This window comes from Numida meleagris, chromosome 2 (genome assembly GCF_002078875.1).
Source record: "Numida meleagris isolate 19003 breed g44 Domestic line chromosome 2, NumMel1.0, whole genome shotgun sequence".
In the NCBI taxonomy this organism is placed as follows: Eukaryota; Metazoa; Chordata; class Aves; order Galliformes; family Numididae; genus Numida; species Numida meleagris.
This window is the reverse complement of record NC_034410.1, coordinates 40132812-40142273: the sequence shown is the minus strand read 5'-3', so window position 1 is coordinate 40142273 and position 9462 is coordinate 40132812. Positions and strand designations below refer to the sequence as shown.

The 9462-nt window shown below is 36.8% G+C and overlaps 1 long non-coding RNA gene across 2 annotated transcripts; it reads left to right on the top strand.

The window, feature by feature from the left end:
• Positions 1588-9194, top strand: LOC110394820. 2 transcript variants are annotated; one of them, XR_002435933.1, is made up of 3 exons: positions 1588-5613; positions 5909-5988; positions 7824-8990. It is a non-coding gene; the product is annotated as an uncharacterized LOC110394820 (long non-coding RNA). The 2 variants fall into 2 exon arrangements; XR_002435932.1 differs by lacking the exon at positions 7824-8990 and adding an exon at positions 8997-9194 and having other exon boundaries at positions 1595-5613.

Here is a 9462-nt window from a genome sequence, read left to right as displayed (position 1 = left end):
TGTCTCTCTTCTGCTCTTATCTTAAGCATTTTTTAATTTTTTAAAGCTGATGAATATCTGTCGTCATCTCTCCTATCATACATCTACACTGCAGTCTAACAATGTAGTGAGCTGTCTTTAAAACAGCTAGCTTGGGTGTCGAGCATAATGCAGCCTGACAGGGGTCTGGAGCTCCATTTAGGCTCTTTAATATATTTAGGCTTTAATAGTCTTCAGAGACCCATCCTGTTTTGGGATGTACTTTTCCAAGTCCCCAAACAAGTGAGTTAAAAGTCAGTTTGTTTACATACAAGCTACGCTGCCAAGTGGCAAACTAGAGTATTCCTTATTCTTTGTGACGTGTAAAGGATGATGAGCGTGCCCAGGTCCCTGGGGTCAAGAGAGTCCTGGCTTGTAAGTGCTCTGACATGGCTTCTAACTGAAAAAAATCACAATACAGGAGTTGCATCACTGTTTTGAGAGTTTATAATGTTTGATTTCTCTCCACGAGAGATGAATAAATGACCAAGTTCTGTCAGAGCACCTGATTTGGACAAATCAGACTTAACAGAGAATCTTATGACAGCCTTGAGCATTCAGCCCAATCCTCAAGTCATTTAGCATCAAAGCAATCAAGCAAACCAATGTCAATTTGTTATATCACTCACATCCTCCTTAGATTACTTATCTGAGATTTATTTTTACAAGTTCCATTTTTATAGTATATTTTTATTATCTTCAAAAGAAAAAAATACATTTTTCAAGCAGAATGTAACAATATTACAACGTGCTGCCCTTCATTCAAGACTGTATTTTATTGTTTTTTCTTTTCTTAGTGGTAGTAAAAATAATTTTATTTACCAGTTTTATAGTACCCTATGTATTGAAAAGAGCTTTGCTGCCAACAACTGGATATCTTCTGTAGGCTAGCTAGATACTGAGTGTCCATTTTAGAGGTAAGCTGAGACAGAAAATCTTGAACACTCACCCTTTGAAAGTATCCGTAATTGTTGGTCTCTGGGTTCTCTGCTGTCCAACTCCAGTTTCCAAACCTTCTTGGCACATCTTCCTCTTCTGTTACCTTTAATGAGATAATCAATTATTACTCCTGAAAACAGGAAGAAGGATAATTGACAGCATGTCTGTGTTTGATTAAGATATTGTTTCCTCATCTGTGCATTTTGTCCTTCAGTCTCCAGCTGTTTCATACCGTACCGTATGCTCCATCCAGTGTAAGAAAGACATGGAGCAGTTGGAGTGGGTCCAGAGGAGGGCCACAAAGATGACGAGAGGGCTGGAACATCTCTCCTACAAAGAAAGGCTGAGGGAGCTGGGCTTGTTCAGCCCGGAGAAGAGAGGGCCCCAGGAGGACCTCACTGCAGCCTTCCAGTACTTAAAGGGAGCTTATAAGCAGGAGAGAGACCGACTTTTTAGATGGTTTGATAGTGGTAGGACAAGGGCAAATGGTTTTGAACTAAAAGAGGTGTGACTGAGATTAGATGTTAGGAGGAAATTCTTCATTATGAGGGTGATGAGATATGGGAACAGGTTTCCCAGCAAAGCTGTGGATGCCCAGTCCCTGGAGTCATTCAAGGCCAGGTTGGATGGGGTCCTGGGCAGCCTGATCCAGTGGCAGGAGGTTGAAACTGAAAGGGTTTTAGGGTCCTGTCTAATCAAAACCATTCTGTGATTCTATGATCTCTTCCAATATTGATTAAGGTAAAAATAAAAATATAACAGATCTGAGATGGGCTTTTGAATAAAGATCTATTATAAATACAGATAGAAAAGGACAGTGTTTTTTCTTTACTGAGCTTCAGTGTATTCTGCCGAAAATCTATGAATGATTATCTACAGGACAATCTTGACTAATGCCTCTACCCTTCAATTCAAATGCTTTACAGTGCATCTTAAGAATATCGTAATTTTCCAATATTTTTTGTAATAAAAGCTTTAAATGTTGACTTTCACAGCGGAGAACTCCTTTCTCTTTTAAATTTGCAAGTGTGGTGTGTAGTCAAATGAAGGTTCCTTGGCAAAGACTTAAGTTTAACTGCACAAGCTGCTTTTGAAGTATGAAAACTGAAAATAAATTGTTTTCATTTTTTACAGCGGAAGACCTTGATTTTTGAAAAAACATATAAAATATATCTTGTTTGAGGAATTCTCTCTTTTGATTAGTGTAAGAAAGCATCAGGATTATTGCTAAGTAGAATTTTTTTTGCTGTAAGTCTGTATTCAGTGCATTGCAGCTACTACAAATACTTGAACAGCAGTTAAAAAGAAGCTTTTTTTGCTAAATCTTCCAGTACTTAACAGCCCTTTTTACACATTTGGCGGAACTGTGCCCCTGGGAAGTGAAGGAAGAGAAAAGACAGAGAGGCTTGCCTATGTTCAGACATAATACTTGAGTATGTAAACCTGCAGAGATGAGACCTCTGAACCTGTTTAATGATTTGCTACTGCTGAAAGATTTTAGCTACTGCTGAAAGATTTTAGCTTCTGCTCTCCCCTACTTCCTATTCTGTCCTCCCTTACTTCTACCTCCATGGTCCAACTTCTTTTATAGGTGCTGGTGCTTGTTCAACCGCTCATGAGCTGATTCAGCTCACTGAGACAGCAGAAAGCAGGGTTGGGCTGTGGATATTTTGTTTTCATTTGTTTGTTTGTTTGGCTGAACCAGGCAGGCTTTTGCCATTGTATTCATATCATATTTGTCATGGAAGAATCTGGACACACACATAACTAAAACACAGTCATTGTCCTGAAAAACATAGGTTATTTTAGAAATCAGTAGAATTTAGGTATGTGTTTAAGCTATTGCTAGTTCAGGACTCAATAAAAAAATAAATAAATAAGTAAATAAAATCTCCATTGGAACATAAAATCAGGATATTCTGATATATTCTGTTAAACAACAACGTACCGGAATTTCAGAACCAGACCTTCTGAATTTCTGAGATCCTTGTCACCCCAGAACAATTGAGAAACAAGTCTTTTCATTTTAAACTCTGCTTGGTGTTTATGATTTCACAGACACTGGGAAAGTCAAGGTTAAATTGGCTTCCTCCTCAAATTTAAATGTGGTGTGCTTTCCCCTCCTTAACCTCTCTGCTTTTAGCCCCTTGTGCTTTCCAGAGCATTCAGAGGGAGACTGCTTTCTCTACCTTGTTCATAAATGCAACCTCTCTCCCTTTCTCTGTTTTTCTTTTGTCCGTTTTTTCTTTGTTCTTAAATAGGCATGTTTCCTTTTAATTGAAAATGATAATGGGTAAAAATGGGTGTTGGACTTGATGATCTCTAGAGGTCCTTTCCAACCCCTACAATTCTGTGATTCTGTGAAAACATCAGGAATTATTTATCAAAATGCTGGCATTTTAAATCCATATTGGAAAACTGTAAAAGTGGTAAGCTGAGCTCCACTATAACTCCATCAGGACTTTTTAGTTTTCCTATTCATTTAGCAGTTCTAATAGCATTAATATTGTTGCAGGTCATAATTAATGATGCTTATGAAAAAGCATTGTTTTTTTTTCTGGTACGAGGTTTCTTTTTCTTTAATTCATTCAAGTGAGAAGAATGCACCCTATCAATCTTGATTTTTTGAAATTTGATTGTTACTGATCAATGTGTTGTACTTTATTTCTGCAGCTATACTAAGACATCAGTAAAATACTAGCTGAGAATAGTAAGCCTCCCTAAAGGCCTTAATTAGACATAACATCCTAGTAGGTGTGTTCAAGAGTTGCATATTTTAAGACCTACATTTTAACCTAAAACATATTTGCTATTAGAAGCAGAGATCAAGCCTTCTCAGATTATTCTGTGCACAAGGAAGATCTTGGAATTTGCCTCTTTGAGGCATAATGTGGATGGTTTTACCTTTAGCTAGTGTCAGAGATGAAGATGAAAGGATTTGAACCAATGATTCATTGTCTTTTAACTTGTTGACAGCCTTTTCTTCAAATCTAAGTATAGATATACCCTCTGACAGCAGTAACTACAGCCCGTCTATAGTGATATGATGTTCCTTCCTGCCTATGTCTTGAGAGGGACTGAAGGAACTAGCTCTTTGTAAGGAAAATCTAGTTAAAATGCCTGTTATTAAAATCTAAGTACATATTCTTGTATTACACCTCATAAGGAAAGGGAAGAAGAAGCTTTGTATGAGGGAATAAAGTCTTATGCATACCCTAGATCTAAGTATCTGTAATAACACTTGTGCTGTAGATGGTGAAAGCACAGATTGTGCTCTAGATGCACAGGGTAAGGATAGCAGTAGTAAATGAACTGAGATTACAGCAAACTAATTGGTGCATGATTTGCCTCAAATATCAAGAATATTGCTGAACCATGTAGTCTTTCCTGTGTGGAAACATGATATTGAGCATCCATAAAGCAGAAAAATAAGTAACGCCATTTGTCTCTTTGCTTTTCTAGTAGCATACACGAAATAGATTGGGTAGAAGTTGACAACCATGGATTATATAGATCAGAGAAAAAAGGAGAGAGTTTTGAGTTTTGTTCTGTTCTTTTTGCCTCCAGCAGTTGAATGTGGAATGAAAAAAATAAGAAATAACTTCTTTCTTGATGTGTCATAGGTTACACATCTTCAATTATAAACCTTAACCTTGGCCTAAATGCCTTCCAAAATTATCAGAGTTTTCTAAAACCCGTGGTATATGACTAGCTGAACAACAGTTCCAGAGCAAGTGGTTTTCAATGTGAGAAGTATAGAACGAACCTTACTTGGGCACTTTCACAATACAAAGCTTTAAGAGAGCCTGGTCCTAAATGATTTCCTCCAGTATGCAGATCCAGAGTCAGTGTGATTACTTACTGTTGGCTTTGCAGATGAACAAGCTGTTTTGCAACTGTTTTTAAAAATGTTTTGCTGCCATTAATTTAGCAGTCACTTTTTTTTTGGTGGGATTTTCTAATTTCAGAACTTGAGGTTTATCTACACAGTTCAATTCATGAAAATTAATGTGAGTCAATGAAAGATACAGCTTAGAAATAGATCAGTTAAACATCATTAAAACCCCCAAGGGCCTTCTTATCCAGAATTCAAGTGGTCCTAATTTAATTTAATTTACTTCTACACTGAAGTTAGATCATTCAAATGTAATTCTAAAGGAGAACATGCACATTAGGGTTTAATGCAGTTTTACAGCTTCTCTTTAAAGTAACATTTTTAGTTAATTCACTTCCTGATTGTCTCCATATAAATAAATCCCTAATCCCACAAGTGTTTTCAGTTCTGGCTAATCCTTGACACTTCTTAATAAGGGACTGCATAATCCAGATAGTGTCTCTACCAATTGCTGAGCTGGAAAATATCCAATTTCCAGAGTCTGCTGCATCTGTTAAGACTTTGTCCCTGACTGTTCAGGTTTACCAGCAAACTGTAGGGCAATTGTAAGGCAGGCTAAGATCTATAGGTTTTTGTTTCCCAAATCAATTAGCTGATACTAATACAATCAGACTCTCATCTATTAACCAAGCTAAAAAGCTTTTAAGCTGATCTGCAGGGGATATCTTTAGCATCTTCATCCAAACATCCCCTCAGGGGTGAACCATTTTCAGCTAAATGTCTTGCGTGAGAGGATGCTTGAACCCTGCTATAATGATGAGGTATAATTATTGGATGCAGAACTTGAGAAGTCTACGGAGGGGAGGAGATTTAAATTCCATAACAGATTTCTTAGATGTCAGTGAGTAAAGTCTGCCTAGAGGATGTATAGGATCTATGTATATCTCAGCAGGCAACTCAGTACCTCACATTTAGGTAATTTTAGGTGCTTCAAGTGGATTCTGCTATTATTTATTTCTGCAAGGGGGTCCTACTGCTGATAGGAAAGGTTGCTATTTGAGCTGTGGTAGTAAAAGAAACATAAACTGTTACACATTTGTTCTGTTTGCTTTTAAGGGGAGCTGTGAAGTAAAGACACTGCGATGAAGTACAGATGCGGATTGCGATGGCACTGTGGAAGCGCAGTGGCCCTTGCGGTATGTACAGATGTGAATTTCAGCCTTGTGACAAAACTATATGAGTGACCCTGTCGTATGTGGGTACATAGTCATGTGAATTTAGGAGTCAGAAGCAATGAAGTGGGTTGAAACACACATCATTTTTTTTTGTATAAAATTGGTCGCAGAAACTGAGCTCTTAACCATGCTAGCCTTATGAGCTGTCAGGTTCAGAACAAACTTTTGAGCTCAATTGCTTTATGGATTCTATCAGCTATATTGATCAGATATTCACCAGCTTCACCAGTGAGGACATGTAGCTCACTATGTTTACATGTCTTAATCTAGAGGTAAGTCCCATTGTAATAACTTTTCACTGAGCATCAAATGTTTTTTTTTTTTTTTTTTGTATACACACTATAACATGATATGGTAAATCCAACATTAGACTTTGATTGAAACCACTCTGGCTATAGAAATGAGCAACCTGAATCACATATCTGGGTTAAAATCATCTGAAAAATTTTGGTGGTCTAGCTTTGCTCCTGCTGACTTTATGCAAGTTGGTATGCATGATCTTTTTCACTACAATTTTAAGGAGAAGCAGATGTTTCTATAGTGACATATGGTTGTTACAAAACCATGAAGCCAGTATAAGCTCCAAGTTGTGTCTACTGGCAAATTCAATAGTAATATGCTTATGTGCTCACAATTAAGCCAGAAGACAGGTTTACTGCTACATGACCTGGCTGTATGCAGGACTATAGCCTCATATCCTACTGAAATAGGAGTACGGGCATCTCCTCTTGGGGAGGGCAAAGGAAAGTCTTTTGAAAGGCTGCTGCTAATTACATTTCCTATTATAGAATTCAAACAAAAGAAAGCAATACCAGTGGTTAGCTACCTACTGTCCTTGTTCTGAACGTACAGAAGTGTGATAGTATTATCATCATTTCTTCCTTCAAGTTTTCCAAAAAGTTTTCTTATCCATTTATTTTACGTAGGTCACTCTGAAAGTAATACCTCCTATTTATTTCCATGGAAACTACAGCAGATACAAGGAACACAGTAACACTATTTGATAGAGCAAATTATCATTTTCAAAATGCTATTTTTCAGCATAGCCATTATGCTACCATTAGCTGTGCATTTTCACCAGTGATGAACAAGAACCTGAATGCCACACTTGTAAAAATCTGCACCAGCAGAGGTGACCCACTGTTTCACAGCTACTATGACAGCATTGTTGCTAGGAGAATGTTGCCCATGCAGTCCAACTTTCTCTGTGCTCACATCCACTCTTTGGTCTCCATAAATGTCCACAAGTGTTGATGAAAATAGTGGGTGTCATTTTTTTCTGCACAGAGGAATTCACTTCTGCATCTTTGCTTCATCTACACTTTCATGTCAGATTCCATTCTGTCAGACTGCCCCTCTGCTGCCTTCTGTCACACAGCAGTGACACGTAACAGAATATTGGTGGGAAGTCTCAACTTCTACTGCCATCCCACCAACATCCACCTCTAACATTGGGGGCCAACATCATAAAATAGGAAACATTACTTTCAGAGCAGCTGTTGTAAGAGGCCTCCAGACCTTATCTTCTGAGCTCTGAAAATTCATAGCCTGAGGTGGTTTGGTTGGAGAATGAGAAACCATTGAATAAATAAAATGCTGAAATTTCACTCTCCATAGGGATTATGACTTTCATTAGCCTCAGTGAAAACCACATTTCACTAAATTTAGAGCTGCAGCAGAGCTCAATACGGATAATGCATTTAATGTATGCCCTGGGCAGTGAAGTTGAAACTATTTTCAACTAATTTTCTTCAGTGTAAGTTTCCTGATAACTTAGGTTTTTTTTTTTTCCTCAGAACAGCAAGTGATACTCTTCCACAGCAGCCAACATCCTCCATGACAAATCTGTATCATAATTTTATACTGTCATGTTTTATCCCTGCCTGGTAATTTAGTGTCACAGTATGATAGCACATGCAAAGATATGGATTTTCCCAGTCACATTGAACAATGTTGAAGAATGTAGAGACTTTTCATTTTTTTCCACGTGCATCTTAACTTTACCAAACTAAGGACAGTTCAAACTTGATGGGAAGGCAATAAAATCAGATACATTCTCCTCGGAAAAATGAAAATATTTAGGTATTGTATGTTTATAGAAGACAACAGAAGTGCGCAAACAAGACATGAAGTGAAGATACAGAACACAAAGCGATTTTTAAAATTAGAAATACAGTTTGTTTTCTTCATGGTATTGTTAACTCCAGAAGTATGACACTGAATTGCACTGTATTATGAGTACACAGCAAGTATTTATCTCACTTTTGACATCCATGTATTCCAATTTCTGAATTGTTACTTTTGACAATGTATGGTTAAGCTCAATTATGTAGAAAATCTACATTTTTCAGGTGACATGACTTCATGGTCCATGGCCGGGACTTACTGACATTAGTGGTCAAGCAATAGTAAAAGTAAATATATGCTTACTTGAATGTTTATGCCTGCTCTGGGAAGATTTATTTTTAACAATGTGTTTTAGACTTCTTCCAGCTTAAATATGCAGTTTTCTAGGATAAAAATATGTCTTTCTTTTTTTCTCATATATTTGAATCTATTTATTGATGTAGTAGTATATTATATTTAAGAATTTGACTAGGAATAGACTTGATTCTTTAATACAGAAAACTTTGTGCTACTACAAAGACAATGGTGAAATTTCCCATCAGCACAGGATGGCTACATTATCTACTCTTTATTCTAATTTAGAACAACTGTAAATGATTATGCAAGAACAAGGCATATGGGAACCTGGCCAGATCGAGATTTTTTTTTTTTATCTGGTGGTAGAATTAGTAACTAGTGATAGAATTAGTATCTGATGAATAGATTACTGTTTTTACTGTTGTTATCTGCTACATTTTACATGGTTAGATAGTAACTAAGAACTTCAAGCCTCTTGCGCACTATTTCTCTGAAGGTACTATTTGATATGAAGATTTTTAGCAATATCTTTTGTTTCTTTGCAGGGACTTGTGTCTCTTGCAATTGATGGAACTGCAAATTGCAATCCTTCCCACATTACTGAACAAGTGGGAACAATGCACTGAATGGAGTTTTACTTTGGAAATAATTAACCAATCCACTGTATTTTCCTTTCTTTCTATGCTATAATTGATTTTCCAAAACTCAAAAGGGGCTAGAATTAAAGATCTCAGGAAAAAATATATTTATGTTATTGTTGTTCATTAAATAGTGGGATTATCTGGGCATTGTAATGCTGAAATCATCCTTACTACCTCCTTCAGCTATTTTGGTTTTTTTTTTTGTTTGTTTGTTTTTGGGTGTGTGTGAAGAACAGTCAAGAAATTCAATTGTACTAGAAAAGTTCCCATAAACATATTATCATAGAAACTGTAGTTGGAAGTCTATGGTCAAGGAAGGAATGAGATGATACAGATGAGCATTAACAGTTCTTGTTTCATAAACTTTGTC